This window comes from Stegostoma tigrinum, unplaced genomic scaffold (genome assembly GCF_030684315.1).
Source record: "Stegostoma tigrinum isolate sSteTig4 unplaced genomic scaffold, sSteTig4.hap1 scaffold_115, whole genome shotgun sequence".
In the NCBI taxonomy this organism is placed as follows: Eukaryota; Metazoa; Chordata; class Chondrichthyes; order Orectolobiformes; family Stegostomatidae; genus Stegostoma; species Stegostoma tigrinum.
The window spans coordinates 29,299-49,790 of NW_026728065.1; positions in this window are offsets into that span (position 1 = coordinate 29,299).

The window sequence follows — 20,492 nt, forward strand, 5'->3', positions numbered from 1 at the left end:
AGGGCTGCGGGGGCCAGTGCCTGTGAGCGGGTCAGGGCTGCGGGGACCAGTCCCTGTGAGCGGGTCAGGGCTGCGGGGACCTGTCCCTGTGAGCCAGTCAGGGCTGCGGGGAATAGTCCCTGTGAGCCGGTCAGGGCTGCGGGGACCAGTCCCTGTGAGCCAGTCAGGGCCGCGGGGACCAGTCCCTGTGAGCGGGACAGGGCTGCGGCGACCTGTCGCTGTGAGCGGGTCATGGCTGCGGGGACCAGTCCCTGTCAGAGGGTCAGGGCTGCGGGGACCAGTCCCTGTCAGAGGGTCAGGGCTGCGGGGGCCAGTCCCTGTGAGCGAGTCAGGGCTGCGGGGGCCAGTCCCTGTGATCGGGTCATGGCTGCGGGGGCCAGTCCCTGTGAGCTGGTCAGGGCTGCGGGGGCCAGTGCCTGTGAGCGGGTCAGGGCTGCGGGGGCCAGTGCCTGTGAGCGGGCCAGGCCTGTGGGGGCCAGTGCCTGTGCGCGGGCCAGGGCTGCGGGGGCCAGTCCCTGTGGCGGGACAGGGCTGCGGGGGCCTGTCCATGTCAGCGGGACAGGGCTGCGGGGGACAGTGCCTGTGATCAAGTCATGGCTGCGGGGGCCAGTCCCTGTGAGCGGGTCAGGGCTGCGGTGGCAAATAGCTGTCAGGGGGTCAGGGCAGCGGGGGCCAGTCCCTGCGAGCGGGTCAGGGCTGCGGGTACCAGTCCCTGTGAGCCGGTCAGGGCTGCGGGGACCAGTCCCTGTGAGCCGGTCAGGGCTGCGGGGACCTGTCCCTGTGAGCGGGTCAGGGCTGCGGGGACCAGTCCCTGCCAGGGGATCAGGGCTGCGGGGACCAGTCCCTGTGAGCGGGTCAGGACTGCGGGGACCAGTCCCTGCCAGGGGATCAGGGCTGCGGGGACCAGTCCCTGTGAGCGGGTCAGGGCTGCGGGGGCCAGTCCCTGTGAGCGGGTCAGGGCTGCGGGGGACAGTCCCTCTCAGCGGGTAAGGGCTGCGGGAAGCAGTCCCTGTGAGCGGGTCAGGGCTGCGGGGACCAGTCCCTGTCAGGGGGTCAGGGCTTGCGGGGTCCAGTCCCTGTGAGCGGGTCAGGGCTGCGGGGGCAAATAGCTGTCAGGGGGTCAGGGCTGCGGGGGCCAGTCCCTGGGAGCGGGTCAGGGCTGCGGGGACCAGTCCCTGTGAGCGGGTCAGGGCTGCAGGGACCAGTCCCTGTGAGCGGGTCAGGGCTGCGGGGACCAGTCCATGGCAGCGGGACAGGGCTGCGGGTGACAGTGCCTGTGATCAAGTCATGGCTGCAGGGGCCAGTCCCTGTGAGCGGGTGAGGGCTGCGGTGGCAAATAGCTGTCAGGGGGTCAGGGCTGCGGGGGCCAGTCCCTGTGAGCGGGTCAGGGCTGCGGGGACAAGTCCCTGTGAGCGGGTCAGGGCTGCGGGGACCAGTCCCTGTGAGCGGGTCAGGGCTGCGGGGACCAGTCCCTGTCAGGGGGTCAGGGCTGCGGAGACCAGTCCCTGTGAGCGGGTCAGGGCTGCGGGGGCCAGTCCCTGTGAGCGGGTCATGGCTGCGGGGGCCAGTCGCTGTGAGCGGGTCAGGGCTGCGGGGGACAGTCCCTGTTAGCGGGTCAGGGCTGCGGTGGGAAATAGCTGTCAGAGGGTCAGGGCTGCGGGGACCAGTCCATGTCAGCGGGACAGGGCTGCGGGGGACAGTGCCTGTGATCGTGTCTTGGCTGCAGGGGCCAGTACCTGTGAGCGGGTGAGGGCTGCAGTGGCAAATAGCTGTCAGGGGGTCAGGGCTGCGTGGGCCAGTCCCTGTGAGCGGGTCAGGGCTGCGGGAACCAGTCCCTTTGAGCGGGTCAGTGCTGCGGGGACCAGTCCCTGTGAGCGGTTCAGGGCTGCGGGGCCCAGTCCCTGTGAGCGGGTCAGGGCTGCGGGGACCAGTCCCTGTGAGCGGGTCAGGGCTGCGGGGACCAGTCCCTGTGAGCGGGTCAGGGCTGCGGGGACCAGTCCCTGTCAGGGGGCCAGGGCTGCGGTGACCAGTCCCTGTGAGTGGGTCAGGGCTGCGGGGGCCAGTCCTTGTGAGCGGGTCAGGGCTGCGGAGGCCAGTCCCTGTGAGCGGGTCAGGGCTGCGGGGGCCAGTGCCTGTGAGCGGGTCAGGGCTGCGGGGACCAGTCCCTGTGAGCGGGTCAGGGCTGCGGGGACCTGTCCCTGTGAGCCAGTCAGGGCTGCGGGGAATAGTCCCTGTGAGCCGGTCAGGGCTGCGGGGACCAGTCCCTGTGAGCCAGTCAGGGCCGCGGGGACCAGTCCCTGTGAGCGGGACAGGGCTGCGGCGACCTGTCGCTGTGAGCGGGTCATGGCTGCGGGGACCAGTCCCTATCAGAGGGTCAGGGCTGCGGGGGCCAGTCCCTGTGATCGGGTCATGGCTGCGGGGGCCAGTCCCTGTGAGCTGGTCAGGGCTGCGGGGCCCAGTGCCTGTGAGCGGGTCAGGGCTGCGGGGGCCAGTGCCTGTGAGCGGGCCAGGCCTGTGGGGGCCAGTGCCTGTGCGCGGGCCAGGGCTGTGGGGGCCAGTGCCTGTGAGCGGGTCAGGGCTGCGGGGGCCAGTCCCTGTGAGCAGGTCAGGGCTGCGGGGGACAGTCCCTGTGAGCGGGTCAGGGCTGCGGGGGACAGTCCCTGTGAGCGGGTCAGGGCTGCGGGGGACAGTCCCTGTGAGCGGGTCTGGGCTGTAGGGGTCAGTCCCTGTGAGCGGGTCTGGGCTGCGGGGGACAGTCTATGTGAGCGGGTCAGGGCTGCGGGGGAAAGTCCCTGTGAGCGGGTCAGGGCTGCGGGGGCCAGTCCCTGTGAGCGGGTCAGGGCTGCGGGGGACAGTCCCTGTCAGCGGGTCAGGGCTGCGGGAACCAGTCCCTGTGAGCGGGTCAGGGCTGCGGGGACCAGTCCCTGTCAGGGGGTCAGGGCTTGCGGGGTCCAGTCCCTGTGAGTGGGTCAGGGCTGCGGGGGCAAATAGCTGTCAGGGTGTCAGGGCTGCGGGGGCCAGTCCCTGGGAGCGGGTCAGGGCTGCGGGGACCAGTCCCTGTGAGCGGGTCAGGGCTGCGGGGACCAGTCCCTGTCAGGGGGTCAGGGCTTGCGGGGTCCAGTCCCTGTGAGCGGGTCAGGGCTGCGGGGGCAAATAGCTGTCAGGGTGTCAGGGCTGCGGGGGCCAGTCCCTGGGAGCGGGTCAGGGCTGCGGGGACAAGTCCCTGTGAGCGGGTCAGGGCTGCAGGGACCAGTGCCTGTGAGCGGGTCAGGGCTGCGGGGACCAGTCCATGGCAGCGGGACAGGGCTGCGGGTGACAGTGCCTGTGATCGTGTCATGGCTGCGGGGGCCAGTCCCTGTGAGCGGGTGAGGGCTGCGGTGGCAAATAGCTGTCAGGGGGTCAGGGCTGCGGGGGCCAGTCCATGTCAGCGGGACAGGGCTGCGGGGGACAGTGCCTGTGATCGTGTCATGGCTGCAGGGGCCAGTCCCTGTGAGCGGGTGAGGGCTGCGGTGGCAAATAGCTGTCAGGGGGTCAGGGCTGCGGGGGCCAGTCCCTGTGAGCGGGTCAGGGCTGCGGGGACAAGTCCCTGTGAGCGGGTCAGGGCTGCGGGGACCAGTCCCTGTGAGCGGGTCAGGGCTGCGGGGACCAGTCCCTGTCAGGGGGTCAGGGCTGCGGAGACCAGTCCCGGTGAGCGGGTCAGGGCTGCGGGGGCCAGTCCCTGTGAGCGGGTCATGGCTGCGGGGGCCAGTCGCTGTGAGCGGGTCAGGGCTGCGGGGGACAGTCACTGTTAGCGGGTCAGGGCTGCGGTGGGAAATAGCTGTCAGAGGGTCAGGGCTGCGGGGGCCAGTCCATGTCAGCGGGACAGGGCTGCGGGGGACAGTGCCTGTGATCGTGTCATGGCTGCAGAGGCCAGTCCCTGTGAGCGGGTGAGGGCTGCAGTGGCAAATAGCTGTCAGGGGGTCAGGGCTGCGTGGGCCAGTCCCTGTGAGCGGGTCAGGGCTGCGGGGACCAGTCCCTGTGAGCGGGTCAGTGCTGCGGGGACCAGTCCCTGAGAGCGGTTCTGGGCTGCGGGGCCCAGTCCCTGTGAGCGGGCCAGGGCTGCGGGGACCAGTCCCTGTGAGCGGGTCAGGGCTGCGGGGACCAGTCCCTGTGAGCGGGTCAGGGCTGCGGGGACCAGTCCCTGTCAGGGGGTCAGGGCTGCGGTGACCAGTCCCTGTGAGTGGGTCAGGGCTGCGGGGGCCAGTCCTTGTGAGCGGGTCAGGGCTGCGGAGGCCAGTCCCTGTGAGCGGGTCAGGGCTGCGGGGGCCAGTGCCTGTGAGCGGGTCAGGGCTGCGGGGACCAGTCCCTGTGAGCGGGTCAGGGCTGCGGGGACCTGTCCCTGTGAGCCAGTCAGGGCTGCGGGGAATAGTCCCTGTGAGCCGGTCAGGGCTGCGGGGACCAGTCCCTGTGAGCCAGTCAGGGCCGCGGGGACCAGTCCCTGTGAGCGGGACAGGGCTGCGGCGACCTGTCGCTGTGAGCGGGTCATGGCTGCGGGGACCAGTCCCTGTCAGAGGGTCAGGGCTGCGGGGACCAGTCCCTGTCAGAGGGTCAGGGCTGCGGGGGCCAGTCCCTGTGAGCGAGTCAGGGCTGCGGGGGCCAGTCCCTGTGATCGGGTCATGGCTGCGGGGGCCAGTCCCTGTGAGCTGGTCAGGGCTGCGGGGGCCAGTGCCTGTGAGCGGGTCAGGGCTGCGGGGGCCAGTGCCTGTGAGCGGGCCAGGCCTGTGGGGGCCAGTGCCTGTGCGCGGGCCAGGGCTGCGGGGGCCAGTGCCTGTGAGCGGGTCAGGGCTGCGGGGGCCAGTCCCTGTGAGCAGGTCAGGGCTGCGGGGGACAGTCCCTGTGAGCGGGTCAGGGCTGCGGGGGACAGTCCCTGTGAGCGGGTCAGGGCTGCGGGGGACAGTCCCTGTGAGCGGGTCTGGGCTGTGGGGGACAGTCCCTGTGAGCGGGTCTGGGCTGCGGGGGACAGTCCCTGTGAGCGGGTCAGGGCTGCGGGGGAAAGTCCCTGTGAGCGGGACAGGGCTGCGGGGGCCAGTCCATGTCAGCGGGACAGGGCTGCGGGGGACAGTGCCTGTGATCGTGTCATGGCTGCGGGGGCCAGTCCCTGTGAGGGGGTGAGGGCTGCGGTCGCAAATAGCTGTCAGGGGGTCAGGGCTGCGGGGACCAGTCCCTCTGAGCGGGTCAGGGCTGCGGGGATCAGTCCCTGTGAGCCGGTCAGGGCTGCGGGGACCAGTCCCTGTGAGCCGGTCAGGGCTGCGGGGGCCAGTACCTGTGAGCCGGTCAAGGCTGCGGGGACCAGTCCCTGTGAGCGGGTCAGGGCTGCGGTGACCAGTCCCTGTCAGGGGGTCAGGGCTGCGGGGACCAGTCCCAGTGAGCGGGTCAGGGCTGCGGGGGCAAGTCCCTGGGAGCGGGTCAGGGCTGCGGGGGCCAGTCCCTGTGAGCGGGTCAGGGCGGCGGGGACCAGTCACTGTGAGCCGGTCAGGGCTGCGGGGACAAGTCCCTGTGAGCGGGTCAGGGCGGCGGGGGACAGTCCCTGTTAGCGGGTCAGGGCTGCGGTGGCAAATAGCTGTAAGGGGGTCAGAGCTGAGGGGACCAGTCCCTGTGAGCGGGTCAGGGCTGCGGGGACCAGTCCCTGTGAGCCGGTCAGGGCTGCGGGGACCAGTCCCTGTGAGCCGGTCAGGGCTGCGGGGACCAGTCCCTGTGAGCCAGTCAGGGCTGCGGGGACCAGTCCCTGTGAGCGGGACAGGGCTGCGGGGACCTGTCGCTGTGAGCGGGTCAGGGCTGCGGGCACCAGTCCCTGTCAGAGTGTCAGGGCTGCGGGGACCAGTCCCTGTGAGCGGGTCAGGGCTGCGGGGGACAGTCCCTGTGATCGGGTCATGGCTGCGGGGACCAGTCCCTGTGAGCGGGCCAGGGCTGCGGGGGCCAGTCCCTGTGAGCGGGCCAGGGCTGCGGGGGCCAGTCCCTGTGAGCGGGCCAGGGCTGCGGGGGCCAGTCCCTGTGAGCGGGCCAGGGCTGCGGGGGCCAGTCCCTGTGAGCGGGCCAGGGCTGCGGGGGCCAGTCCCTGTGAGCGGGGCAGGGCTGCGGGGACCAGTCCCTGTGAGCGGGCCAGGGCTGCGGGGACCAGTCCCTGTGAGCGGGCCAGGGCTGCGGGGGCCAGTCCCTGAGAGCGGGCCAGGGCTGCGGGGACCAGTCCCTGTGAGAGGGTAAGGGCTGCGGGGGCCAGTCCCTGTGAGCGGGTCAGGGCTGCCAGGGCCAGTCCCTGTGAGCGGGTCAGGGCTTCGGGGGCCAGTCCCTGTGATCGGGTCATGGCTGCGGGGGCCAGTCCCTGTGATCAGTTCATGGCTGCGGGGGCCAGTCCCTGTGAGCGGGCCAGGGCTGCGGGGGCCAGTCGCTGTGAGCGGGTCAGGGCTGCGGGGGCCAGTCCCTGTGAGCGGGCCAGGGCTGCGGGGGCCAGTCCCTGTGAGCGGGCCAGGGCTGCGGGGGCCAGTCCCTGTGAGCGGGACAGGGCTGCGGGGGCCAGTCCCTGTGAGCGGGCCAGGGCTGCGGGGGCCAGTCCCTGTGAGCGGGCCAGGGCTGCGGGGGCCAGTCCCTCTGAGCGGGCCAGGGCTGCGGAGGCCAGTCTCTGTGAGGGGGACAGGGCTGCGGGGGCCAGTCCCTGTGAGCGGGCCAGGGCTGCGGGGGCCAGTCCCTGTTAGCGGGCCACGGCTGCGGGGGCCAGTCCCTGTGAGCGGGCCACGGCTGCGGGGGCCAGTCCCTGTGAGCGGGCCAGGGCTGCGGGGGCCAGTCCCTGTGAGCGGGCCAGGGCTGCGGGGGCCAGTCCCTGTGAGCGGGCCAGGCCAGCGGGGACCAGTCCCTGTGAGCGGGTCAGGGCTGCGGGGGCCAGTCCGTGTGAGCGGGTAGGGCTGCCAGGGCCAGTCCCTGTGAGCGGGTCAGGGCTGCGGGGGCCAGTCCCTGTGATCGGGTCATGGCTGCGGGGGCCAGTCCCTGTGATCAGTTCATGGCTGCGGGGGCCAGTCCCTGTGAGCGGGCCAGGGCTGCGGGGGCCAGTCCCTGTGAGCGGGCCAGGGATGCGGGGGCCAGTCCCTGTGAGCGGGCCAGGGATGCGGGGGCCAGTCCCTGTGAGCGGGCCAGGGCTGCGGGGGCCAGTCCCTGTGAGCGGGCAGGGCTGCGCGGGCCAGTCCATGTCAGCGGGACAGGGCTGCGGGGCACAGTGTCTGTGATCGTGTCATGGCTGCGGGGGCCAGTCCCTGTGAGCGGGTGAGGGCTGCGGTGGCAAATAGCTGTCAGGAGGTCAGGGCTGCGGGGACCAGTCCCTGTGAGCGGGTCAGGGCTGCGGGGGCCAGTCCCTGTGAGCGGGCCAGGGCTGCGGGGGCCAGTCCCTGTGAGCGGGTCAGGGCTGCGGGGACAAGTCCCTGTGAGCGGGTCAGTGCTGCGGGGACCAGTCCCTGTGAGCGGGTCAGGGCTGCGGGGACCAGTCCCTGTCAGGGGGTCAGGGCTGCGGAGACCAGTCCCTGTGAGCGGGTCAGGGTTGCGGGGGCCAGTCCCTGTGAGCGGGTCATGGCTGCGGGGGCCAGTCGCTGTGAGCGGGTCAGGGCTGCGGGGGACAGTCCCTGTTAGCGGGTCAGGGCTGCGGTGGGAAATAGCTGTCAGAGGGTCAGGGCTGCGGGGGCCAGTCCATGTCAGCGGGACAGGGCTGCGGGGGACAGTGCCTGTGATCGTGTCATGGCTGCAGGGGCCAGTCCATGTGAGCGGGTGAGGGCTGCGGTGGCAAATAGCTGTCAGGGGGTCAGGGCTGCGTGGGCCAGTCCCTGTGAGCGGGTCAGGGCTGCGGGGACCAGTCCCTGTGAGCGGGTCAGTGCTGCGGGGACCAGACCCTGTGAGCGGTTCAGGGCTGCGGGGCCCAGTCCCTGTGAGCGGGTCAGGGCTGCGGGGACCAGTCCCTGTGAGCGGGTCAGGGCTGCGGGGAACAGTCCCTGTGAGCGGGTCAGGGCTGCGGGGACCAGTCCCTGTCAGGGGGTCAGGGCTGCGGTGACCTGTCCCTGTGAGTGGGTCAGGGCTGCGGGGGCCAGTCCCTGTGAGCGGGTCAGGGCTGCGGAGGCCAGTCCCTGTGAGCGGGTCAGGGCTGCGGGGGCCAGTGCCTGTGAGCGGGTCAGGGCTGCGGGGACCAGTCCCTGTGAGCGGGTCAGGGCTGCGGGGACCTGTCCCTGTGAGCCAGTCAGGGCTGCGGGGAATAGTCCCTGTGAGCCGGTCAGGGCTGCGGGGACCAGTCCCTGTGAGCCAGTCAGGGCCGCGGGGACCAGTCCCAGTGAGCGGGACAGGGCTGCGGCGACCTGTCGCTGCGAGCGGGTCATGGCTGCGGGGACCAGTCCCTGTCAGAGGGTCAGGGCTGCGGGGACCAGTCCCTGTCAGAGGGTCAGGGCTGCGGGGGCCTGACCCTGTGAGCGGGTCAGGGCTGGGGGGGCCAGTCCCTGTGATCGGGTCATGGCTGCGGGGGCCAGTCCCTGTGAGCTGGTCAGGGCTGCGGGGGCCAGTGCCTGTGACCGGGTCAGGGCTGCGGGGGCCAATGCCTGTGAGCGGGCCAGGCCTGTGGGAGCCAGTGCCTGTGCGCGGGCCAGGGCTGCGGGGGCCAGTGCCTGTGAGCGGGTCAGGGCTGCGGGGTCCAGTCCCTGTGAGCAGGTCAGGGCTGCGGGGGACAGTCCCTGTGAGCGGGTCAGGGCTGCGGGAGACAAGTCCCTGTGAGCGGGTCAGGGCGGCGGGGGACAGTCCCTGTTAGCGGGTCAGGGCTGCGGTGGCAAATAGCTGTCGGGGGGTCAGAGCTGAGGGGACCAGTCCCTGTGAGCGGGTCAGGGCTGCGGGGACCAGTCCCTGTGAGCCGGTCAGGGCTGCGGGGACCAGTCCCTGTGAGCCGGTCAGGGCTGCGGGGACCAGTCCCTGTGAGCGGGACAGGGCTGCGGGGACCTGTCGCTGTGAGCGGGTCAGGGCTGCGGGGACCAGTCCCTGTCAGAGGGTCAGGGCTGCGGGGACCAGTCCCTGTGAGCGGGTCAGGGCTGCGGGGGACAGTCCCTGTGATCGGGTCATGGCTGCGGGGACCAGTCCCTGTGAGCGGGCCAGGGCTGCGGGGGCCAGTCCCTGTGAGCGGGCCAGGGCTGCGGGGGCCAGTCCCTGTGAGCGGGCCAGGGCTGCGGGGGCCAGTCCCTGTGAGCGGGGCAGGGCTGCGGGGGCCAGTCCCTGTGACCGGGCCAGGGCTGCGGGGGCCAGTCCCTGTGAGCGGGCCAGGGCTGCGGGGGCCAGTCCCTGTGAGCTGGCCAGGGCTGCGGGGACCAGTCCCTGTGAGCGGGACAGGGCTGCGGGGGCCAGTCCCTGTGAGCGGGCCAGGGCTGCGGAGGCCAGTCCCTGTGAGGGGGACAGGGCTGCGGGGGACAGTCCCTGTGAGCGGGCCAGGGCTGCGGGGGCCAGTCCCTGTGAGCGGGCCACGGCTGCGGGGGCCAGTCCCTGTGAGCGGGCCACGGCTGCGGGGGCCAGTCCCTGTGAGCGGGCCAGGGCTGCGGGGGCCAGTCCCTGTGAGCGGGCCAGGGCTGCGGGGGCCAGTCCCTGTGAGCGGGCCAGGCCAGCGGGGACCAGTCCCTGTGAGCGGGTCAGGGCTGCGGGGGCCAGTCCGTGTGAGCGGGTCAGGGCTGCCAGGGCCAGTCCCTGTGAGCGGGTCAGGGCTGCGGGGGCCAGTCCCTGTGATCGGGTCATGGCTGCGGGGGCCAGTCCCTGTGATCAGTTCATGGCTGCGGGGGCCAGTCCCTGTGAGCGGGCCAGGGCTGCGGGGGCCAGTCCCTGTGAGCGGGCCAGGGCTGCGGGGGCCAGTCCCTGTGAGCGGGCCAGGGCTGCGGGGGCCAGTCCCTGTGAGCGGGCCAGGGCTGCGGGGGCCAGTCCCTGTGAGCGGGCAGGGCTGCGCGGGCCAGTCCATGTCAGCGGGACAGGGCTGCGGGGCACAGTGTCTGTGATCGTGTCATGGCTGCGGGGGCCAGTCCCTGTGAGCGGGTGAGGGCTGCGGTGGCAAATAGCTGTCAGGAGGTCACGGCTGCGGGGACCAGTCCCTGTGAGCGGGTCAGGGCTGCGGGGGCCAGTCCCTGTGAGCGGGTCAGGGCTGCGGGGGCCAGTCCCTGTGAGCGGGTCAGGGCTGCGGGGACAAGTCCCTGTGAGCGGGTCAGGGCTGCGGGGACCAGTCCCTGTGAGCGGGTCAGGGCTGCGGGGACCAGTCCCTGTCAGGGGGTCAGGGCTGCGGAGACCAGTCCCTGTGAGCGGGTCAGGGTTGCGGGGGCCAGTCCCTGTGAGCGGGTCATGGCTGCGGGGGCCAGTCGCTGTGAGCGGGTCAGGGCTGCGGGGGACAGTCCCTGTTAGCGGGTCAGTGCTGCGGTGGGAAATAGCTGTCAGAGGGTCAGGGCTGCGGGGGCCAGTCCATGTCAGCGGGACAGGGCTGCGGGGGACAGTGCCTGTGATCGTGTCATGGCTGCAGGGGCCAGTCCCTGTGAGCGGGTGAGGGCTGCGGTGGCAAATAGCTGTCAGGGGGTCAGGGCTGCGTGGGCCAGTCCCTGTGAGCGGGTCAGGGCTGCGGGGACCAGTCCCTGTGAGCGGGTCAGTGCTGCGGGGACCAGACCCTGTGAGCGGTTCAGGGCTGCGGGGCCCAGTCCCTGTGAGCGGGTCAGGGCTGCGGGGACCAGTCCCTGTGAGCGGGTCAGGGCTGCGGGGACCAGTCCCTGTGAGCGGGTCAGGGCTGCGGGGACCAGTCCCTGTCAGGGGGTCAGGGCTGCGGTGACCAGTCCCTGTGAGTGGGTCAGGGCTGCGGGGGCCAGTCCCTGTGAGCGGGTCAGGGCTGCGGGGACCAGTCCCTGTGAGCGGGTCAGGGCTGCGGGGACCTGTCCCTGTGAGCCAGTCAGGGCTGCGGGGAATAGTCCCTGTGAGCCGGTCTGGGCTGCGGGGACCAGTCCCTGTGAGCCAGTCAGGGCCGCGGGGACCAGTCACTGTGAGCGGGACAGGGCTGCGGCGACCTGTCGCTGTGAGCGGGTCATGGCTGCGGGGACCAGTCCCTGTCAGAGGGTCAGGGCTGCGGGGACCAGTCCCTGTCAGAGGGTCAGGGCTGTGGGGGCCAGACCCTGTGAGCGGGTCAGGGCTGGGGGGGCCAGTCGCTGTGATCGGGTCATGGCTGCGGGGGCCAGTCCCTGTGAGCTGGTCAGGGCTGCGGGGGCCAGTGCCTGTGACCGGGTCAGGGCTGCGGGGGCCAGTGCCTGTGAGCGGGCCAGGCCTGTGCGGGCCAGTGCCTGTGCGCGGGCCAGGGCTGCGGGGGCCAGTGCCTGTGAGCGGGTCAGGGCTGCGGGGTCCAGTCCCTGTGAGCAGGTCAGGGCTGCGGGGGACAGTCCCTGTGAGCGGGTCAGGGCTGCGGGGGACAGTCCCTGTGAGCGGGTCAGGGCTGCGGGGGACAGTCCCTGTGAGCGGGTCAGGGCTGCGGGGGACAGTCCCTGTGAGCGGGTCTGGGCTGTTGGGGACAGTCCCTGTGAGCGGGTCTGGGCTGCGGGGGACAGTCCCTGTGAGCGGGTCAGGGCTGCGGGGGAAAGTCCCTGTGAGCGGGACAGGGCTGCGGGGGCCAGTCCATGTCAGCGGGACAGGGCTGCGGGGGACAGTGCCTGTGATCGTGTCATGGCTGCGGGGACCAGTCCCTGTGAGGGAGTGAGGGCTGCGGTCGCAAATAGCTGTCAGGGGGTCAGGGCTGCGGGGACCAGTCCCTGTGAGCGGGTCAGGGCTGCGGGGATCAGTCCCTGTGAGCTGGTCAGGGCTGCGGGGACCAGTCCCTGTGAGCCGGTCAGGGGTGCGGGGGCCAGTACCTGTGAGCCGGTCAAGGCTGCGGGGACCAGTCCCTCTGAGCGGGTCAGGGCTGCGGTGACCAGTACCTGTCAGGGGGTCAGGGCTGCGGGGACCAGTCCCTGTGAGCGGGCCACGGCTGCGGGGGCCAGTCCCTGTGAGCGGGCCAGGGCTGCGGGGGCCAGTCCCTGTGAGCGGGCCAGGGCTGCGGGGGCCAGTCCCTGTGAGCGGGCCAGGCCTGCGGGGACCAGTCCCTGTGAGCGGGTCAGGGCTGCGGGGGCCAGTCCGTGTGAGCGGGTCAGGGCTGCCAGGGCCAGTCCCTGTGAGCGTGTCAGGGCTGCGGGGGCCAGTCCCTGTCATCGGGTCAGGGCTGCGGGGGCCAATCCCTGTGATCAGTTCATGGCTGCGGGGGCCAGTCCCTGTGAGCGGGCCAGGGCTGCGGGGGCCAGTCCCTGTGAGCGGGCCAGGGCTGCGGGGGCCAGTCCCTGTGAGCGGGCAAGGGCTGCGGGGGCCAGTCCCTGTGAGCGGGCCAGGGCTGCGGGGGCCAGTCCCTGTGAGCGGGCAGGGCTGCGCGGGCCAGTCCATGTCAGCGGGACAGGGCTGCGGGGCACAGTGTCTGTGATCGTGTCATGGCTGCGGGGGCCAGTCCCTGTGAGCGGGTGAGGGCTGCGGTGGCAAATAGCTGTCAGGGGGTCAGGGCTGCGGGGACCAGTCCCTGTGAGCGGGTCAGGGCTGCGGGAGCCAGTCCCTGTGAGCGGGTCAGGGCTGCGGGGGCCAGTCCCTGTGAGCGGGTCAGGGCTGCCGGGACAAGTCCCTGTGAGCGGGTCAGGGCTGCGGGGACCAGTCCCTGTGAGCGGGTCAGGGCTGCGGGGACCAGTCCCTGTCAGGGGGTCAGGGCTGCGGAGACCAGTCCCTGTGAGCGGGTCAGGGCTGCGGGGGCCAGTCGCTGTGAGCGGGTCATGGCTGCGGGGGCCAGTCGCTGTGAGCGGGTCAGGGCTGCAGGGACCAGTCCCTGTGAGCGGGTCAGGGCTGCGGGGGCCAGTCGCTGTGAGCGGGTCATGGCTGCGGGGGCCAGTCCCTGTTAGCGGGTCAGGGCTGCGGTGGGAAATAGCTGTCAGAGGGTCAGGGCTGCGGGGGCCAGTCCATGTCAGCGGGACAGGGCTGCGGGGGACAGTGCCTGTGATCGTGTCATGGCTGCAGGGGCCAGTCCCTGTGAGCGGGTGAGGGCTGCGGTGGCAAATAGCTGTCAGGGGGTCAGGGCTGCGTGGGCCAGTCCCTGTGAGCGGGTCAGGGCTGCGGGGACCAGTCCCTGTGAGCGGGTCAGTGCGGCGGGGACCAGACCCTGTGAGCGGTTCAGGGCTGCGGGGCCCAGTCCCTGTGAGAGGGTCAGGGCTGCGGGGACCAGTCCCTGTGAGCGGGTCAGGGCTGCGGGGACCAGTCCCTGTGAGCGGGTCAGGGCTGCGGGGACCAGTCCCTGTCAGGGGGTCAGGGCTGCGGTGACCAGTCCCTGTGAGTGGGTCAGGGCTGCGGGGGCCAGTCCCTGTGAGCGGGTCAGGGCTGCGGAGGCCAGTCCCTGTGCGCGGGTCAGGGCTGCGGGGGCCAGTGCCTGTGAGCGGGTCAGGGCTGCGGGGACCAGTCCCTGTGAGCGGGTCAGGGCTGCGGGGACCTGTCCCTGTGAGCCAGTCAGGGCTGCGGGGAATAGTCCCTGTGAGCCGGTCAGGGCTGCGGGGACCAGTCCCTGTGAGCCAGTCAGGGCCGCGGGGACCAGTCCCTGTGAGCGGGACAGGGCTGCGGCGCCCTGTCGCTGTGAGCGGGTCATGGCTGCGGGGACCAGTCCCTGTCAGAGGGTCAGGGCTGCGGGGGACAGTCCCTGTGAGCGGGTCAGGGCTGCGGGGGACAGTCCCTGTGAGCGGGTCAGGGCTGCGGGGGACAGTCCCTGTGAGCGGGTCAGGGCTGCGGGGGACAGTCCCTGTGAGCGGGTCTGGGCTGCGGAGGACAGTCCCTGTGAGCGGGTCTGGGCTGCGGGGGACAGTCCCTGTGAGCGGGTCAGGGCTGCGGGGGAAAGTCCCTGTGAGCGGGACAGGGCTGCGGGGGACAGTGCCTGTGATCGTGTCATGGCTGCGGGGGCCAGTCCCTGTGAGGGGGTGAGGGCTGCGGTCGCAAATAGCTGTCAGGGGGTCAGGGCTGCGGGGACCAGTCCCTGTGGGCGGGTCAGGGCAGCGGGGATCAGTCCCTGTGAGCCGGTCAGGGCTGCGGGGACCAGTCCCTGTGAGCCGGTCAGGGCTGCGGGGGCCAGTCCCTGTGAGCCGGTCAGGGCTGCGGGGGACAGTCCCTGTCAGCGGGTCAGGGCTGGGGGGGACAGTCCCTGTCAGCGGGTCAGGGCTGCGGTGGCAAATAGCGGTCAGAGGGTCAGGGCTGCGGGGGCCAGTCCCTGTGATCGGGTCAGGGCTGCGGGGGCCAGTCCCTGTGGCGGGACAGGGCTGCGGGGGCCAGTCCATGTCAGCGGGACAGGGCTGCGGGGGACAGTGCCTGTGATCGTGTCATGGCCGCGGGAACCAGTCCCTGTGAGCCGGTCAGGGCTGCGGGGATCAGTTCCTGTGAGCGGGTCAGGGCTGCGGGAACCAGTCCCTGTGAGCGGGTCAGGGCTGCGGGGACCAGTCCCTGTCAGGGGGTCAGGGCTTGCGGGGTCCAGTCCCTGTGAGCGGGTCAGGGCTGCGGGGGCAAATAGCTGTCAGGGGGTCAGGGCTGCGGGGGCCAGTCCCTGGGAGCGGGTCAGGGCTGCGGGGACCAGTCCCTGTGAGCGGGTCAGGGCTGCAGGGACCAGTCCCTGTGAGCGGGTCAGGGCTGCGGGGACCAGTCCCTGTGAGCGGGTCATGGCTGCGGGGGCCAGTCCCAGTGGCGGGACAGGGCTGCGGGGGCCAGTCCATGGCAGCGGGACAGGGCTGCGGGTGACAGTGCCTGTGATCGTGTCATGGCTGCGGGGGCCAGTCCCTGTGAGCGGGTGAGGGCTGCGGTGGCAAATAGCTGTCAGGGGGTCAGGGCTGCGGGGGCCAGTCCATGTCAGCGGGACAGGGCTGCGGGGGACAGTGCCTGTGATCGTGTCATGGCTGCAGTGGCCAGTCCCTGTGAGCGGGTGAGGGCTGCGGTGGCAAATAGCTGTCAGGGGGTCAGGGCTGCGGGGGCCAGTCCCTGTGAGCGGGTCAGGGCTGCGGGGACAAGTCCCTGTGAGCGGGTCAGGGCTGCGGGGACCAGTCCCTGTGAGCGGGTCAGGGCTGCGGGGACCAGTCCCTGTCAGGGGGTCAGGGCTGCGGAGACCAGTCCCTGTGAGCGGGTCAGGGCTGCGGGGGCCAGTCCCTGTGAGCGGGTCATGGCTGCGGGGGCCAGTCGCTGTGAGCGGGTCAGGGCTGCGGGGGACAGTCCCTGTTAGCGGGTCAGGGCTGCGGTGGGAAATAGCTGGCAGAGGGTCAGGGCTGCGGGGGCCAGTTCATGTCAGCGGGACAGGGCTGCGGGGGACAGTGCCTGTGATCGTGTCATGGCTGCAGGGGCCAGTCCCTGTGAGCGGGTGAGGGCTGCGGTGGCAAATAGCTGTCAGGGGGTCAGGGCTGCGGGGGCCAGTCCCTGTGAGCGGGTGAGGGCTGCGGTGGCAAATAGCTGTCAGGGGGTCAGGGCTGCGGGGGCCAGTCCCTGTGAGCGGGTCAGGGCTGCGGGGACAAGTCCCTGTGAGCGGGTCAGGGCTGCGGGGACCAGTCCCTGTGAGCGGGTCAGGGCTGCGGGGACCAGTCCCTGTCAGGGGGTCAGGGCTGCGGAGACCAGTCCCTGTGAGCGGGTCAGGGCTGCGGGGGCCAGTCCCTGTGAGCGGGTCATGGCTGCGGGGGCCAGTCGCTGTGAGCGGGTCAGGGCTGCGGGGGACAGTCCCTGTTAGCGGGTCAGGGCTGCGGTGGGAAATAGCTGGCAGAGGGTCAGGGCTGCGGGGGCCAGTTCATGTCAGCGGGACAGGGCTGCGGGGGACAGTGCCTGTGATCGTGTCATGGCTGCAGGGGCCAGTCCCTGTGAGCGGGTCAGGGCTGCGTGGGCCAGTCCCTGTGAGCGGGTCAGGGCTGCGGGGACCAGTCCCTGTGAGCGGGTCAGTGCTGCGGGGACCAGTCCCTGTGAGCGGTTCAGGGCTGCGGGGCCCAGTCCCTATGAGCGGGTCAGGGCTGCGGGGACCAGTCCCTGTGAGCGGGTCAGGGCTGCGGGGACCAGTCCCTGTGAGCGGGTCAGGGCTGCGGGGACCAGTCCGTGTCAGGGGGTCAGGGCTGCGGTGACCAGTCCCTGTGAGTGGGTCAGGGCTGCGGGGGCCAGTCCTTGTGAGCGGGTCAGGGCTGCGGAGGCCAGTCCCTGTGAGCGGGTCAGGGCTGCGGGGGCCAGTGCCTGTGAGCGGGTCAGGGCTGCGGGGACCAGTCCCTGTGAGCGGGTCAGGGCTGCGGGGACCTGTCCCTGTGAGCCAGTCAGGGCTGCGGGTAATAGTCCCTGTGAGCCGGTCAGGGCTGCGGGGACCAGTCCCTGTGAGCCAGTCAGGGCCGCGGGGACCAGTCCATGTGAGCGGGACAGGGCTGCGGCGACCTGTCGCTGTGAGCGGGTCATGGCTGCGGGGACCAGTCCCTGTCAGAGGGTCAGGGCTGCGGGGGCCAGTGCCTGTGAGCGGGTCAGGGCTGCGGGGGCCAGTGCCTGTGAGCAGGTCAGGGCTGCGGGGGACAGTCCCTGTGAGCGGGTCAGGGCTGCGGGGGACAGTCCCTGTGAGCGGGTCAGGGCTGCGGGGGACAGTCCCTGTGAGCGGGTCAGGGCCGCGGGGGACAGTCCCTGTGAGCGGGTCAGGGCCGCGGGGGACAGTCCCTGTGAGCGGGTCTGGGCTGCGGGGGACAGTCCCTGTGAGCGGGTCTGGGCTGCGGGGGACAGTCCCTGTGAGCGGGTCAGGGCTGCGGGGGAAAGTCCCTGTGAGCGGGACAGGGCTGCGGGGGCCAGTCCATGTCAGCGGGACAGGGCTGCGGGGGACAGTGCCTGTGATCGTGTCATGGCTGCGGGGGCCAGTCCCTGTGAGGGGGTGAGGGCTGCGGTCGCAAATAACTGTCAGGGGGTCAGGGCTGCGGGGACCAGTCCCTGTGAGCGGGTCAGGGCTGCGGGGATCAGTCCCTGTGAGCCGGTCAGGGCTGCGGGGCCCAGTCCCTGTGAGCCGGTCAGGGCTGCGGGGGCCTGTCCCTGTGAGCCGGTCAAGGCTGCGGGGACCAGTCCCTGTGAGCGGGTCAGGGCTGCGGTGACCAGTCCCTGTCAGGGGGTCAGGGCTGCGGGGACCAGTCCCTGTGAGCGGGTCAGGGCTGCGGGGGCAAGTCCCTGGGAGCGGGTCAGGGCTGTGGGGGCCAGTCCCTGTGAGCGGGTCAGGGCGGCGGGGACCAGTCACTGTGAGCCGGTCAGGGCTGCGGGGACAAGTCCCTGTGAGCGGGTCAGGGCGGCGGGGGACCGTCCCTGTGAGCGGGTCAGGGCGGCGGGGACCAGTCACTGTGAGCCGGTCAGGGCTGCGGGGACAAGTCCCTGTGAGCGGGTCAGGGCGGCGGGGGACAGTCCCTGTTAGCGGGTCAGGGCTGCGGTGGCAAATAGCTGTCAGGGGGTCAGAGCTGCGGGGACCAGTCCCTGTGAGCGGGTCAGGGCTGCGGGGACCAGTCCCTGTGAGCCGGTCAGGGCTGCGGGGACCAGTCCCTGTGAGCCGGTCAGGGCTGCGGGGACCAGTCCCTGTGAGCGGGACAGGGCTGCGGGGACCTGTCGCTGTGAGCGGGTCAGGGCTGCGGGGACCAGTCCCTGTCAGAGGGTCAGGGCTGCGGGGACCAGTCCCTGTGAGCGGGTCAGGGCTGCGGGGGACAGTCCCTGTGATCGGGTCATGGCTGCGGGGACCAGTCCCTGTGAGCGGGCCAGGGCTGCGGGGGCCAGTCCCTGTGAGCGGGCCAGGGCTGCGGGGGCCAGTCCCTGTGAGCGGGCCAGGGCTGCGGGGGCCAGTCCCTGTGAGCGGGGCAGGGCTGCGGGGGCCAGTCCCTGTGACCGGGCCAGGGCTGCGGGGGCCAGTCCCTGTGAGCGGGCCAGGGCTGCGGGGGCCAGTCCCTGTGAGCTGGCCAGGGCTGCGGGGACCAGTCCCTGTGAGCGGGACAGGGCTGCGGGGGCCAGTCCCTGTGAGCGGGCCAGGGCTGCGGAGGCCAGTCCCTGTGAGGGGGACAGGGCTGCGGGGGACAGTCCCTGTGAGCGGGCCAGGGCTGCGGGGGCCAGTCCCTGTGAGCGGGCCACGGCTGCGGGGGCCAGTCCCTGTGAGCGGGCCACGGCTGCGGGGGCCAGTCCCTGTGAGCGGGCCAGGGCTGCGGGGGCCAGTCCCTGTGAGCGGGCCAGGGCTGCGGGGGCCAGTCCCTGTGAGCGGGCCAGGCCAGCGGGGACCAGTCCCTGTGAGCGGGTCAGGGCTGCGGGGGCCAGTCCGTGTGAGCGGGTCAGGGCTGCCAGGGCCAGTCCCTGTGAGCGGGTCAGGGCTGCGGGGGCCAGTCCCTGTGATCGGGTCATGGCTGCGGGGGCCAGTCCCTGTGATCAGTTCATGGCTGCGGGGGCCAGTCCCTGTGAGCGGGCCAGGGCTGCGGGGGCCAGTCCCTGTGAGCGGGCCAGGGCTGCGGGGGCCAGTCCCTGTGAGCGGGCCAGGGCTGCGGGGGCCAGTCCCTGTGAGCGGGCCAGGGCTGCGGGGGCCAGTCCCTGTGAGCGGGCAGGGCTGCGCGGGCCAGTCCATGTCAGCGGGACAGGGCTGCGGGGCACAGTGTCTGTGATCGTGTCATGGCTGCGGGGGCCAGTCCCTGTGAGCGGGTGAGGGCTGCGGTGGCAAATAGCTGTCAGGAGGTCACGGCTGCGGGGACCAGTCCCTGTGAGCGGGTCAGGGCTGCGGGGGCCAGTCCCTGTGAGCGGGTCAGGGCTGCGGGGGCCAGTCCCTGTGAGCGGGTCAGGGCTGCGGGGACAAGTCCCTGTGAGCGGGTCAGGGCTGCGGGGACCAGTCCCTGTGAGCGGGTCAGGGCTGCGGGGACCAGTCCCTGTCAGGGGGTCAGGGCTGCGGAGACCAGTCCCTGTGAGCGGGTCAGGGTTGCGGGGGCCAGTCCCTGTGAGCGGGTCATGGCTGCGGGGGCCAGTCGCTGTGAGCGGGTCAGGGCTGCGGGGGACAGTCCCTGTTAGCGGGTCAGTGCTGCGGTGGGAAATAGCTGTCAGAGGGTCAGGGCTGCGGGGGCCAGTCCATGTCAGCGGGACAGGGCTGCGGGGGACAGTGCCTGTGATCGTGTCATGGCTGCAGGGGCCAGTCCCTGTGAGCGGGTGAGGGCTGCGGTGGCAAATAGCTGTCAGGGGGTCAGGGCTGCGTGGGCCAGTCCCTGTGAGCGGGTCAGGGCTGCGGGGACCAGTCCCTGTGAGCGGGTCAGTGCTGCGGGGACCAGACCCTGTGAGCGGTTCAGGGCTGCGGGGCCCAGTCCCTGTGAGCGGGTCAGGGCTGCGGGGACCAGTCCCTGTGAGCGGGTCAGGGCTGCGGGGACCAGTCCCTGTGAGCGGGTCAGGGCTGCGGGGACCAGTCCCTGTCAGGGGGTCAGGGCTGCGGTGACCAGTCCCTGTGAGTGGGTCAGGGCTGCGGGGGCCAGTCCCTGTGAGCGGGTCAGGGCTGCGGGGACCAGTCCCTGTGAGCGGGTCAGGGCTGCGGGGACCTGTCCCTGTGAGCCAGTCAGGGCTGCGGGGAATAGTCCCTGTGAGCCGGTCTGGGCTGCGGGGACCAGTCCCTGTGAGCCAGTCAGGGCCGCGGGGACCAGTCACTGTGAGCGGGACAGGGCTGCGGCGACCTGTCGCTGTGAGCGGGTCATGGCTGCGGGGACCAGTCCCTGTCAGAGGGTCAGGGCTGCGGGGACCAGTCCCTGTCAGAGGGTCAGGGCTGTGGGGGCCAGACCCTGTGAGCGGGTCAGGGCTGGGGGGGCCAGTCGCTGTGATCGGGTCATGGCTGCGGGGGCCAGTCCCTGTGAGCTGGTCAGGGCTGCGGGGGCCAGTGCCTGTGACCGGGTCAGGGCTGCGGGGGCCAGTGCCTGTGAGCGGGCCAGGCCTGTGCGGGCCAGTGCCTGTGCGCGGGCCAGGGCTGCGGGGGCCAGTGCCTGTGAGCGGGTCAGGGCTGCGGGGTCCAGTCCCTGTGAGCAGGTCAGGGCTGCGGGGGAGAGTCCCTGTGAGCGGGTCAGGGCTGCGGGGGACAGTCCCTGTGAGCGGGTCAGGGCTGCGGGGGACAGTCCCTGTGAGCGGGTCAGGGCTGCGGGGGACAGTCCCTGTGAGCGGGTCTGGGCTGTTGGGGACAGTCCCTGTGAGCGGGTCTGGGCTGCGGGGGACAGTCCCTGTGAGCGGGTCAGGGCTGCGGGGGAAAGTCCCTGTGAGCGGGACAGGGCTGCGGGGGCCAGTCCATGTCAGCGGGACAGGGCTGCGGGGGACAGTGCCTGTGATCGTGTCATGGCTGCGGGGGCCAGTCCCTGTGAGGGAGTGAGGGCTGCGGTCGCAAATAGCTGTCAGGGGGTCAGGGCTGCGGGGACCAGTCCCTGTGAGCGGGTCAG